This window comes from Paramormyrops kingsleyae, unplaced genomic scaffold (genome assembly GCF_048594095.1).
Source record: "Paramormyrops kingsleyae isolate MSU_618 unplaced genomic scaffold, PKINGS_0.4 ups333, whole genome shotgun sequence".
NCBI lineage: Eukaryota > Metazoa > Chordata > Actinopteri > Osteoglossiformes > Mormyridae > Paramormyrops > Paramormyrops kingsleyae.
In genome coordinates, this window is record NW_027326270.1 from 17,587 (window position 1) to 30,475 (window position 12,889).

Sequence of the window (12,889 nt, forward strand, 5' to 3'; positions counted from 1 at the left end):
ATTGGATCCACGGCTTCCGTTGCCTGGACGCAGGCCACTGGGCCCCCCCCTGGAGCCAGGCCTGGGAATCACGATTTGAAACAACGCGATTAGCAAGTCGCAAAAATTGCGATTTAGGATATACATTATACAGCACGGCGGACCCAGGTTTTAAAACTGCTGTGAGAACTGAGAATAGTTTTACAAATTCATGCTGTGCTCCCTGCCTGACAGTCATTCTCACCAATCACGCGCCGTGCTTCTCGCATGCCAGTCATGCTCATGCACCAATCAGAAGTGGCCCAAGAAGGCGTATAGGCCCACAAACAGCAAACACGTGAAACCCAAGGAAAATGTTACGTTCGCGGTAGTGGTGTGCGATACTACAAGATTTGGTATCGATGCGATACCAAGTAAATACAGGGAAAGTATCGCCGATACGATACCGATATCGATACTTCTTAATAATTAAGGTGGATGCATCATCAAATTGCTAAAACTGAATTAATTTTCATTACCTTTAGGTGTTTTTGTGATTTTTTTTTTATTAATTAGGTAAAACCCAGGACAGAATTTGGGCAAAGTTTATATGTAAATAAATACTGCAGCGCGGAGGTACCGGGCGGTAGCGCGGCATGTTGGACTGATGCCAGCTTGTAAATAGTTCTCAGTAATCCCTTGTGTGATTATAAATGTGCTGTGTGTTATGTCATGTATAGCGGTTAATGTTTATTGTTGTATGTAGTGTGTGTGTGTGTGTGTGTATGTGTGCGTGCGCCAACCATGTGTATGAGTAGTAAACGGGGCGACGTGCACGGTGAGCAGTGCCGGTGTGTGCGTTGTAGTAGTGCGGGTGTAATAAACGCCATCTGATGATTAAACCCCGAACTATCCCTGCTGTTTAATTATTGCGAGCATGACTCAGCCACCCACTATTATAATACTTTATTATAAATATTATAGTGTGTGTCCGCCCGCCTGCGCCTGTTTGCTAGCCTGGCCCGCTGAGTCACGTGACAGCCGGGAGCGGCAATTGAGAGCAGCAGCGCGAACACAGACAGCCGCAGTGCATTCGGGAGAGAGATTGAAACTGAAGTATCGATCTCATTGAACTGGTATCGATCAATATCAATACCAACATTATTATCCATATTATCGATACTTGGATCGATCCGCCCACCACTACAGGAGTCTGCATTTGGTCCACCCTCTCAGTTCACTGGTTTATTCTGGCTGTATACAGTTGTGAACATGCAAAGGGGATATAGTAGGTATGTGAAGAGCGCGACCAACATGGCCGCCTTTTTTGTTCCAGATTCCTGTTCCACCATCGGGTCATCTGAGCGCTGGGTATACCCCGGAAAATACGCATTCTTATTGTATCGCATTGAGGAATTCCGCGGTATTCCCACTGATAACATAGATGGGGAACCCCTCTTCGTCCTCCGTTTTGAATTTTCCTTTTCCGGAAACGTTGAAAAATACACTCGATTTCAACATACAAAAACCACTTCAAAGGATTAAGTGACGCTTTTGAAAGCTAAATTGACATATTGTTTATCATTTCATCTTTCTAATCCTGCAGTTTCATAGCTTTCTATGAATCAGAAAAAAAGTTTACTGACCCGGACCGGCAGCATACAGGATCGTCACGGGTCAAAAATCCTGAAATCTGCTGTATGTTCATCAGTGATTTGTTGCATCAATATGCCATGATATTAGGGAAATAGATGTGAAAAACCTGCGAGTGCAAATTCACACTTCTGACTACTATCTTCCCGTAAATACACCTTCATCTTCTTCAGCATGTTTTTTTACTGGAAGGCCAGGATTGGTTGTTACCTTACCTGCAGCTTTATGATTGGCTAGAATATGAATTAATTTGATTGGTGGCTATGCGAGCAAATATTTATCTGCAAAGCTAGGCAAGTTAGTGCCAAAATTATTTATATGCGCAAGTGTGAATTTGCACTCGCAGGTTGGTATTTGCAAGAGGACTTGGATTTGCAATACAGGTTTTGTACTTGAAAATCATTCTATCTTTGTAAAAAATATTTTTATGAAGATGTTTGGTTTCGCATTTACAAAAAATATTGACTTGTATTTGCAAAATATTTTTTTTTGCGAATGAAAATTGTGTTCAGTGCGAGCAAATTTCTTTTTACGGGTGCAAATAGGAAAGTACACATACAAGTACATATGGCACTATTCTGACTCCATACAATAATGTCAGCAGAATCAAAGCAGCTGCGGGACGGATCCGCGGGACGAGCGCGCGAAGCTTCATTTTCTGGAATCTGACAGGATCACCACAGCTTACGGTCGAGGAAAACCGAGGAAACCGCTTCATTGAGGTACGTACGAGTCACATAGTGCGATCAAAGTATGCTAGAAGACAACTAGTAGCTTTTTGATAATGGTGGGTCGTTAATTGTTAAGTTAATCTTAACATCTGAGACTGTTAGCTATAGCGATCTTACTAAAATAAGCGTGGGTTGGTTAATAAAAGAAAACTGAGAGTTAATATACTGTGAAATATGTTTTTATTTCAATTAATTGTATTCTTCAGGTGAGTTTAGTAGATTTAAAATGTGCAGAAACATTTGACATTCAATAGCACACTGTCTCCATTTTAGGTTCGGCCACATATCCAAGTTTAAGTATTGTTTTTTTATTCTTATTGTGTAATTCTAGCTATCTGGAAAGAGTAGAAATACCATCGTGTAAAACTGTTGTCTGACAATTATACAATACAAATTGGGGGAAAAACGTTTAAACGTTAATGAGTAAGTCAGAATCTCAGTGCACGGAGGAGTTCATTGCAGTAAGTTTATTTGCTTATATACCTTACTGTCTCATTCTTTTTCCCATGTAATGTTTCTCAGTAAATTTAAGAAAACCGTTTTGTAGCAACACAGTTTATTATATTTTCAGGACCCGAACTCGAGCAGCCGCAACTTCAGTCTTTTCCTCTTGATAAAACAATCCCCGTGAGTGTGACTACTGACACCTAGTGGTCAGGTTAATACTGGCAACTCAAATACATTCTATCACCACATCCCCTTTCCTTTAGATGTAAAGAACAAGTTATTCCAAGGAGTTATGCAAACGTATCGATTGAATAACCATTAAACAAACACTGTATAAATTGTAAGACTTAATACAGAAAATGACAGCCTCCAGAATTATTGAGCAGTCACAATCAACAAACCGCATTTTTTTTTTAAACTCAAATGACTCTTTTATGATTAGGCACTATTTACAGGTCAAGTCTATCAGGGGGCTTTACTGTGCGTTTAGATCTTCGCAGTACAGGTGAATGCATGGCTTCAGCTGGTTCCTTGTCAGCCAGTACTGGAAGCGGTTCAGGGGTTTTTGATGATTCTACACAGTCAGTGTCCTCTGCAGACAAATCCGCTAGCACTGTCTCTTTCGTTTTCAACTGACTCCTCCGATTTCTTCACAGGATTTGACCATCTTCTGTCCTGACAGTGTAAGATCTCGGGTTCACCTCCTCTAGGACTGTGGCTCTGCTAGACCATATACTGCAATCCCCAAGTCTTACTGTGCCATTATTGGAGAGTGGTTCCAATCCTTTTGATGTCTTGTCATAATTTGTCTTTTGTCGCTGTCTCAGGAGCTGTTGTTTCCTCTTTAGATTTTTGTTCTTCTTTGGTGTTGCTAAGCAAGGAAGTGTGGTTCGTAATCTGCGTCCCATCAGGATTTCCGCAGGAGACACACCATGTTCTAATGGTGAAGCACGGTAATTCAGCAGAGCTAAATAAGGGTCTGATCGACTGTCTCCTGCTTTCTTGAGTAGTAACGGCACAATGTGTACTCCTTTCTCCGCGTTCCCATTCGACTGTGGATATAATGGGCTCGATGTCACATGTTGAAACCCATACTCCTCAGCAAATCTCTGAAAGTCTTTGCTACTGTAGCATGGCCCATTATCACTACAAACAACCTGTGGGATGCCGTGTCTCGCAAAGATGGACTTCATCTGTGTTACCACACCCACAGTAGATGCTGTTGGGGAGCTGGAGGAAAGCGCCGTAGCTTTGACCCCCTCTCACCCTCACCTATGTGGAGGAAGCGCTGTCGCTTGCCACTCCACACATGCACTTCTCGGACTCAGGACTTAAAGAGACAGCACACTTCTTATCTTTTACTTGCGCAAGGGTGCCCACTCACTTAGATGCAACAGACAGTATCTGCGCCTCAGTTCAGTGTCACACCGGGCAGTCCCTTGGCTTCTTTATTTATACTTGGCGGGAGGGGCTTACATGGGGCGTAGTTTAAACTGTTAATACTGCTAGTACCTTTACAGACAAAGGTTTATCAGGAAACGCTACACAACCCAGGGTAGGCCTCCTTGGCCATGTTGACAAGCCTATCCCCCACCCAGAGTTATAGTTCCTGTTCTCTCATCCTTTGGCGTCTAGGGACCACTTTGTTCTGCCCTGTCTCTAGACGCAGGGGCTGATACATATATATTACATATTGCTAACACACATACTTAATATGATAAAAGTAATACATTTTCCACTCTAACAGTCCCTCCTGTTTATCATGTTAATTGTAAGAAAGCAGAATCACACTGAGGGTCTCCTCGAGCTTCAGGAGTGGTCCACGCCCTTTAGGTTTTCGGACCGTCCGTCATTGTGAGTTACACCTCTCCGGGCTCTTCTTCCATCTCCATATTTTGGGTAAGGGACAACAACATATTGTCTTGAGCTCGAAACGCGGAATGTAGAGCAGAATTAATCAGCATTTTCAAACATGGAATCACAGTGATACAGCAGCAGAAAAATAATATAAAAAACATCAGAAATGGTGCACATATTTTCATCAGAATGGTCCACCATGCTCCGGTGGTGAACCAGGACAACCACGAGAACCCTTGCTGGCTCTTTTCTTCGGTCATCACCGTCCGTAGATCTTTCAGCTTTTGCAAGGCATTCGTCATGTTGGAAGAATGTACATTGTCAGGAATATAAGTACAGCAGGTTTGATTCAGTAATACACACACCCCTCCCTGCGCCGCAGTGAGGAGATCTAGTGCCATTCTATTCTGTATCACCATCTGCCGGGTTATATCCAATTCTTTATTTTGTTGCTGCTCTATTGTTATGGAAGCATTCATGAACAAACCTAATCTGTAGGTCAGAGTTTCTACGCGGAGCAGTAGTTTTCCTACTCCTACTTGTGGAAACAAGGCAAGTATTACTTTCTTCCCTTCGGACCACAACTTTTGATCGTCGGGGACATCTGTTCCCCACACGCTATCATGTTGTTTCACGGTTTCTTCCGTGCTGCGTTTACGTCGTTTAGTTGTGTCCTCGGTGCTTATTATATAGGTGTGATCTGAAACATAAATGGGTGCACAAACTCCGTACCAGCCGGGTGGTAACACAAAATAAGCACGGCTACCACACAACCAGGCTACGCCTTGCACCCAATAGGACCCATTGCTGGGGCCTGACATGTTGACTGGTGCTCCTTCACCTGAAACAACAATTTGATCACAGTTTGTAGTGTTACCTAGGGGGTTTGTGCCATTCATTTGGTCATAGCACATAGTATGGTTGAATGTTCTCGGGTCTTTATTCATAAGGACCGGGAACGGGAATGAACTATTGGACTTGGTGACCTTGAAGTCAATCCAAAATAGTCGATCACAAGTGTTATTGTCGATCCCTGGGGCATATGGGTTTGTGTCATTTATTTTAATACCTATGTGCTGGTATCCGACGCCTCCGAATGAGGAAGCACATTTAGCCTGGGATCTGTTCATAGGTTTCCCGGTTAAAGTTGGGCCTTCACTGTGGTGTGGCATGACAGAGCAAACATAACAGTTAGACAGATTCTTTTGTTTCACAGCGTCATGTACATATCTGTACCAGTAATTCTGTAGGAACGGATGTTGTACATCTCCGTTTATACGGGTGAGGTGAATCCCATCCGGGGTCCACTTTTTCCCTACATCCACATTCTCATCTCCAAATTGTAATATCAGTATTATTAGTATAACGAAAAGACCTGTGATCAGACCTTTAGCCCACCAAGAACACCCTGTCAGAGCCATCCTAAAGGAGTGCAGTTCAGTTGGTTTCTTCACCGGGTTGAGACAGCGAAAACCTATTGTATTTCGTGCCTTTGTAGCGGACTTCCACTGCTACTCCGCGAGTGAGGCGTCTGGCAAGGGCTTTATGAGCTTACAGTGACTTTTGTGAATCCACGACGGTCTTTCCGCAATCTTCAGTGCGGTGGGTGTTGTCAGGAGTACTTGATATGGTCCGTCCCACCGGGGCGTAGTCCAATCCTTTCGTTGCAGGACTTTTATCAGTACCCAATCTCCAGGCTTCACAGAATCCTGTAACACAGACACAGATGCTTCTGGCAAATTACTAGGATGTTGAGCGCTTTGTTTAGCGAGCAGTCTGCTCATCCAATCCGCAAGCGTTTGCTCATGTCCCGCCTTCCCTACGTCAGTGGTTTCCCCTATCAACGGAAACGGTCTCCCGTATACTATTTCAAAGGGGGTCAGTCCACTGACCGCAGGCGTGATACGCATCCATAGTTTCACTAGTGACAAACATTCTGGCCATGGTCTGCCTGTTTCTTCCCTTGTTTTCTTTAGCCTATTTTTTATTGTTCCATTAGTTCGCTCCACTAGACCTGCACTCTGGGGGTGGTATGCGCAATGATTTTTTAGTGTAAATCCTAGTGCTTGTGAGCATAAGTCTAGTACTTTATTTACAAAATGTGAGCCGTTGTCTGATCGTATTATTTCGGGGATTCCATATGTCGGAAAGAATTGTCCCACTAAGCATTTAGCTACTGTGATTGCATCACAGCGTTTTGCTGGGTATATTTCTACCCACTTTGAAAAGGTGTCTATTATTACCAAACAGTATTTTGCACCTTGTGACCACGTCAATTCTATGAAATCCATGTGTATTGCTTGAAACGGCTGCTCCGGCATGGGGAACTGGCCTCGCTTAGGTCTCATGTTCCCTTGTGCATTATGTTTACAGCAAATCATGCACGCTCTGCAATAGTTTTTTGCAAAATCAGAAAAATTTATTGTGTAAAAGTGTTGTTGTATTATATGTACCATCCCTCCTGTTGAGACATGGGTCTTCCCATGACTCACTAAAGCTGCTGTTTTATACAGACTCCGCGGAAGGACTGGCTTCCCGTCCACTTCATACACATTATCTTTTTCTTGTGCCCCCCTTTTTGTCCATCTCTGCTTTTCTGCCTTTGGGGCATTCTGCTGCGCGTCTCGTAGTACATTAGTTTCTATGAGGAAGAGCCCATCGCTCTCTTCGAGCGGTGCGCTTTGGGCTGCTTCCTTAGCTGTTTGATCAGCGAAAGCATTCCCTTTCGCTTCCTCAGTTTCATTGGCCTGATGCGCTTTGCATTTGCAGAGTGCTAGTAGTTTTGGTTTCTGCACGACTTCTAACAGTTTTAGTAGTAACGCCGAATGAGTTAATGTGGTCCCTTGGGACGTCTTGAATCCTCTCGTTTTCCACACAGCTGCATGATGATGCACTGCTGAGAAAACGTACTGACTGTCTGTGTATATCGTAATTTCTTTCCCCTCATGTATTTCACAGGCTCGGATGACGGCATACAGTTCTGCAGCTTGTGCTGAACAGGTCGGCGGCAACGCCTTTGCTTCTATCACTTTGTCTTGGGTTACTACTGCATACCCTACTCTGTTTTTTCCATACTGATCTTTAGATGCAGACCCGTCCACGAATAGGACTGTAGTCTGGGGTATGGGCGTTTGAGAGATGTCAGCTCGGGGTTTTGTTTGTTCTTCTATTATGGTTTTACAAGAATGCGCGTCTCCCTCTGCCTGAGACGGCAGGAGGGTGCTGGGGTTTAATGGTCCACACCTCTGCAAGGTTATATTGGGCTGTGAAAGCAGAAGTGAGACCAGGGTCAGGTGTCTAGCGTGCGTTAAGAAGGGTAGTGGTGTCTGGAGCAATATCAGCGATACGGCATGTGGTACTTTCAGGGTCAGGGGGTGGCATAACACTAGCTCTGCTGATATTTTCACTGCTTCCGCTGCTGCTGCACATGCCTGCAGGCAGCTTGGAAACCCTGCTGCCACAGCGTCTAGTCTTTTAGAGTAGAACGCTAATGGTCTGTGTTTAGTTCCAAACGGTTGTGTTAAAACAGCTTTCATATACCCTTCTTGTGCATCTACGCATAGGGTGAAAGGCAATTCATAGTTTGGTAAGGCCAAGACTACATCTGTCTGCAGCATGTGTTTCAGTTTCTCAAATGCTGCTTCTCCCTTGCCGGTCCATTGTATTTGGTCTTTTAGTGTCATCTCCTTCCCATATATTAACTCCTGCAAAGGCTGTGCTAAGGTTGCATAGTCTGGTAACCATTCCCTACAGTAATTGCACAGTCCCAGGAAGGACATCATCTGTTGCTTTGTCCTTGGTTTAGGCGCCTCTCTAATCGCTTGCTTACGAGTTTCTAGGAGCGCCTTCCCTTCCCCCGTAAGATAATGACCTAAATATATGACCTTCTTCTGGCAATATTGTAGCTTTTCTTTCGAGGCCTTATGTCCTGTCTTGTACAAATGTTGGAGCACAGCCAAGGTCGTCTGCCGGCAATGTTCCTTAGTATCAGCTGCAACTAGGATATCATCCACGTACAACAATACTTGGCTGTGTTCCAGCACTGGGCACGTTTGCATAGAGAAGCGGAGGGCCATTGTGTACACATGTGGGCTTTCAGAAAAACCTTGCGGTAATCTAGTGTAAGTATATTTCTTCCCTTTGTAGGTGAACCCGAATAAATGTTGCGAGTCCTCATGTAGTGGCACTGAGAAAAAGGCATTACTCAAATCTATCACTGAGAACCACTTCTTGTCTCCCGTAAGGGAGTTAAGCAGTAAATGTGGATTAGGCACATCTGGTGCCGCATGCTGAACTATGTTATTTATTGGCCTTAAATCTTGCACCATCCTCCACTTTCCCGTTTGACCTTTCTGCACTGGGAATATGGGGGTGTTGCAAGTAGCCTCAGGTGCCTCTCTCAAGATCCCTGACCTCAACATGTCCTGTATCACCGGTGCTATTCCGGCTTCAGCTTCGGGTTTCAATGGATATTGTCTCACTATCGGTTCTTGTTGTGTTCGTATCTGTACCTTATATGGTGGGAAGTCTTTTACTAGCCCTACATCAGTGGGGGAGGAAGACCACAGCCCTTTAGGTATTACTGACAGCTCTGGGCTCTCAACCGTAGCTATCAATCAGGCTGGGTCCTCCATGTGTGTGACAGGGGTCACAGGCACTCGCCATCCCAAAGGGAATCTCCATATGTTTTGTGTTTCGTTATAGCTCCACTCTGTCCCTGGCTGCGTCGTATATTTAAGTTTTGGGTGTGATGCGCAGCTCACAAACTGTCCCAAATCTTTCCATCTATGCTTTTTCCCTTTTGAAAGAGAAATGTGTGGTGTGTCTTCTAGAAACAATCTCCATTGCCTATTCGTCAGGGTGACGGATGCTGCTGCTAACCCATTTACTGTGTCCACATACAGATATGGGACCGTAATGCATTTATCAGTTTGTGCATGGAACAAGGCGTCATATGCTGGGTCTGGCCCTGGTACTGTTTTGTACCTTATTGTGACGTGCAGCGCATCACTCAGCATATATTGCGTTTGTGGTGCTTTCTGCTGCTGCCTAGTTTTCCTCAACATTTCTCTAGTTTGGTTCGTGTCTCCTAAATCTAAGGACCAATAATAGGTTGGGGTGTTATGTCCTTGTATCACACAAACATCCTCCTCTATTATGGCCTTCATTCCATTTGGGGTTGGCACCACGCCTATTCCTAATGCTTGCATTACATCTCTCCCTACCAGATTTACGGGGCAAGCAGGGCTTATGAGTACTTGTGCTTCGCACTCTTTTCTGGTCTCGACATCTATTATCAGCAGGGGGTTGGTAAGTTTATGGCTATCTGTTTGGCCTCCTGCTGTTTTCATATTCACTGTAGCCGTTGAAAAGGTAGTTTTAGGAGGTGCTGCTGTCAGCACCGTCCTGCAGGCTCCAGTGTCGCACAAACACTCATAAGTTTCCCCATTTATAGACAATTGTCTGCTTGGTAATTCACACCATTGTTTTGACACTAACAGTTGTTGCACTGCTAGCAGGTCTACTTCCTCCTCTCCCTCTATTCGCACTGTTTCAACTTTACAGCGTCTTAGGGTCACGGGGGCACATTCCTCTGTTTCAGTATTTGAAATAGAGTCCCCCGTGGCTGGGAGTCACTGGGGTGGCTCACCGGAGGTGGACCTCCTATCGGGATTGGTTGTGGGGTCCCTTTTTTGTCTTAGTCTGCAATCCCTTGCCATGTGTCCTATCTTCCCACAATTCCAGCAGTCTATTACTCCTGGTTGGCCTCTTCCCAATCCCCCTCTACCTCTTCCTCTGTTCCTACCCCTGAAACCTCCTCTACCCCTTCCTTGGATCTGCGTATAGGCCACTAACTGATCGCTTTGATCTAAGAAAACAGTTTCTGGTTTTGTCTTCTGGGCTTTTTGAGCGTGTTGTGCATATTCTATTGCTTGTTGCACAGTTCCTGTATTCTGGTGCACCCAGTGTTTATCAATGTATCGCTTTAATTCTGGTCGCAACCCAGTTAGGAAGGCTCTTTTTAATTGTTGCTGATATACCCCGTTCTCATCTTCCGCATGAGGAATTCCTGAGTTCGTCCTGAACATAGGCCGTAATCTGTCCAGGAAATCCTCTGGCTCCTCTCCTTCTTTCTGCTTACACTGCGCTATTTTCCCATAATCAGCTCGTCTTGTGAATGTGGCCTCTAACCTTCCTCTCAACTGGTCTAGAGCCTGCTGTAATTCCATGGAGTCATGTGCTAGGGGCTGGTTTCTTGCTCCCTGACCCTTGCTCCCATAATCAGCTCGTCTTGTGAATGTGGCCTCTAACCTTCCTCTCAACTGGTCTAGAGCCTGCTGTAATTCCATGGAGTCATGTGCTAGGGGCTGGTTTCTTGCTCCCTGACCCGTAAAGTCACCAGCTACCCGTCCCCATTTGTGACTTAGGACCTGTCTAAAACAGCGGAATAATTCTCTCCCATTAAGGTGAAAGCTGGTCTGTAGTTCCGTCATAGCTGTCCAGAACTCAGGCACACCGTCCTCTACGGCAGGGATGCCTTTCAGGGCGGCTGCTCTATCTTCTGCTGTCCATGGGCGGTAAACTAATATGGTGGCTGGTGGGGCTATGCCATCATCATCCAGGGCTATTCTTGGATTAGCCACTTCCACCATCGGGGCGAGGAACTCATCTTCCTCATCTAATTCTATTGCATGCCACTGAACTCTCCGATTTTCAGGGTTTATACGTTTTTGCAATTGTGGATCTGTCGCCCTGGTCTGATGTAACCTTGGTCTCTCTCCCTCCGCTCCCTGAGCCGCTTGCAAAGGTGCAGGCTTATTTTGATTATGATAAGGTGGTGGCTGTGGCCCTAGTGGCGCAGCCACAGGCACATGCGGGGGAGCAGTGGGCGATGTCTCCTCATCTATTTTAACCAATGCTGCTTGTAACTTCTCTTTTTTATTTTTCTGTTTCTCCTTCCTCGCTTTATCTCGGAGTTTGCTTTGCTCTAACCAAGCTTCAGACAGCATGTATTCTCTCTTTTTCTGTATTTTATCTTTCTCTGAACGGCAACTAGCCAGTATATCTAATTTTAACTCGGTCTGCAGTTTTAGAATGTCCCCTGTATTCAGATTTCCAGGAAATTTATATCTTTTCTGCCATTTCCGATTACTCACAACTCCTGCTCCTACTTTGTATGCTTCCATAAATTTCTCGTCTCCCGCCAATTCTACTTTGCTCTGACTCTGTCCCATTTTTTTTCCACAAAAAACAACAACCCCTAGGTGCAAGTCCCTGGCATGAGACCTCAGGAGGACACTGACACGGCCTTCTACTGTCTCCTATGGAGACAGTGGTATCAGTTTTCAGGGGTGAAACCCGTCCTTTCTCCCTTGGTCACCAGTATGTTGTTGCACCCAGGCCAGACGTGCAGACCTTCTACTAGTCTCTTAATACACGTCTGTTCTCATTCACGCTGCAGCGTCGTGCTTCTCACCTGATCCTTTCGCGAAGTGCTTCTAGTTCTTGTCCGGAGGCCCATCAGACGTCGCCCCAGCCGTCGGGAACGGTCCTAACCACCGGCCTGTAGACGAATTCACGTCACAGGTCTTTCACACACTCTCTGTGAGTGAGACTGTCGACAGTTTTCGGTGTTGTTCGTCGGCGGACTGGTCGGCGTCTTCTGGTTTCCTCTCGGATCCGGCTCGAAGGACCAAGTTTTATGTTGGGGAGCTGGAGGAAAGCGCCGTAGCTTTGACCCCCTCTCACCCTCACCTATGTGGAGGAAGAGCTGTCGCTTGCCACTCCACACATGCACTTCTTGGACTCAGGAGTTAAAGAGACAGCACACTTCTTATCTTTTACTTGCGCAAGGGTGCCCACTCACTTAGATGCAACAGACAGTATCTGCGCCTCAGTTCAGTGTCACACCGGGCAGTCCCTTGGCTTCTTTATTTATACTTGGCGGGAGGGGCTTACATGGGGCGTAGTTTAAACTGTTAATACTGCTAGTACCTTTACAGACAAAGGTTTATCAGGAAACGCTACACAACCCAGGGTAGGCCTCCTTGGCCATGTTGACAAGCCTATCCCCCACCCAGAGTTATAGTTCCTGTTCTCTCATCCTTTGGCGTCTAGGGACCACTTTGTTCTGCCCTGTCTCTAGACGCAGGGGCTGATACATATATATTACATATTGCTAACACACATACTTAATATGATAAAAGTAATACATTTTCCACTCTAACAGATGCACTGGTAAG

General features: G+C 45.3%; 2 long non-coding RNA genes across 3 annotated transcripts; one reads left to right on the top strand and one right to left on the bottom strand.

Moving 5' to 3' along the window:
* Positions 1–740: 740 nt before the first annotated feature.
* On the top strand, positions 741–3,986 carry LOC140587543 (uncharacterized). 2 transcript variants are annotated; one of them, XR_011989205.1, is made up of 3 exons: positions 741–1,250; positions 2,216–2,333; positions 2,914–3,986. It is a non-coding gene; the product is annotated as an uncharacterized lncRNA (long non-coding RNA). The 2 variants fall into 2 exon arrangements; XR_011989204.1 differs by lacking the exon at positions 741–1,250 and adding an exon at positions 1,729–1,994 and having other exon boundaries at positions 2,213–2,333.
* A 151-nt stretch (positions 3,987–4,137) lies between these two features.
* LOC140587544 (uncharacterized) lies at positions 4,138–12,400 on the bottom strand. Its single transcript, XR_011989206.1, has 2 exons — positions 12,124–12,400; positions 4,138–6,355 (listed from the first exon to the last, which is right to left on the bottom strand). It is a non-coding gene; the product is annotated as an uncharacterized lncRNA (long non-coding RNA).
* Positions 12,401–12,889: the final 489 nt, after the last annotated feature.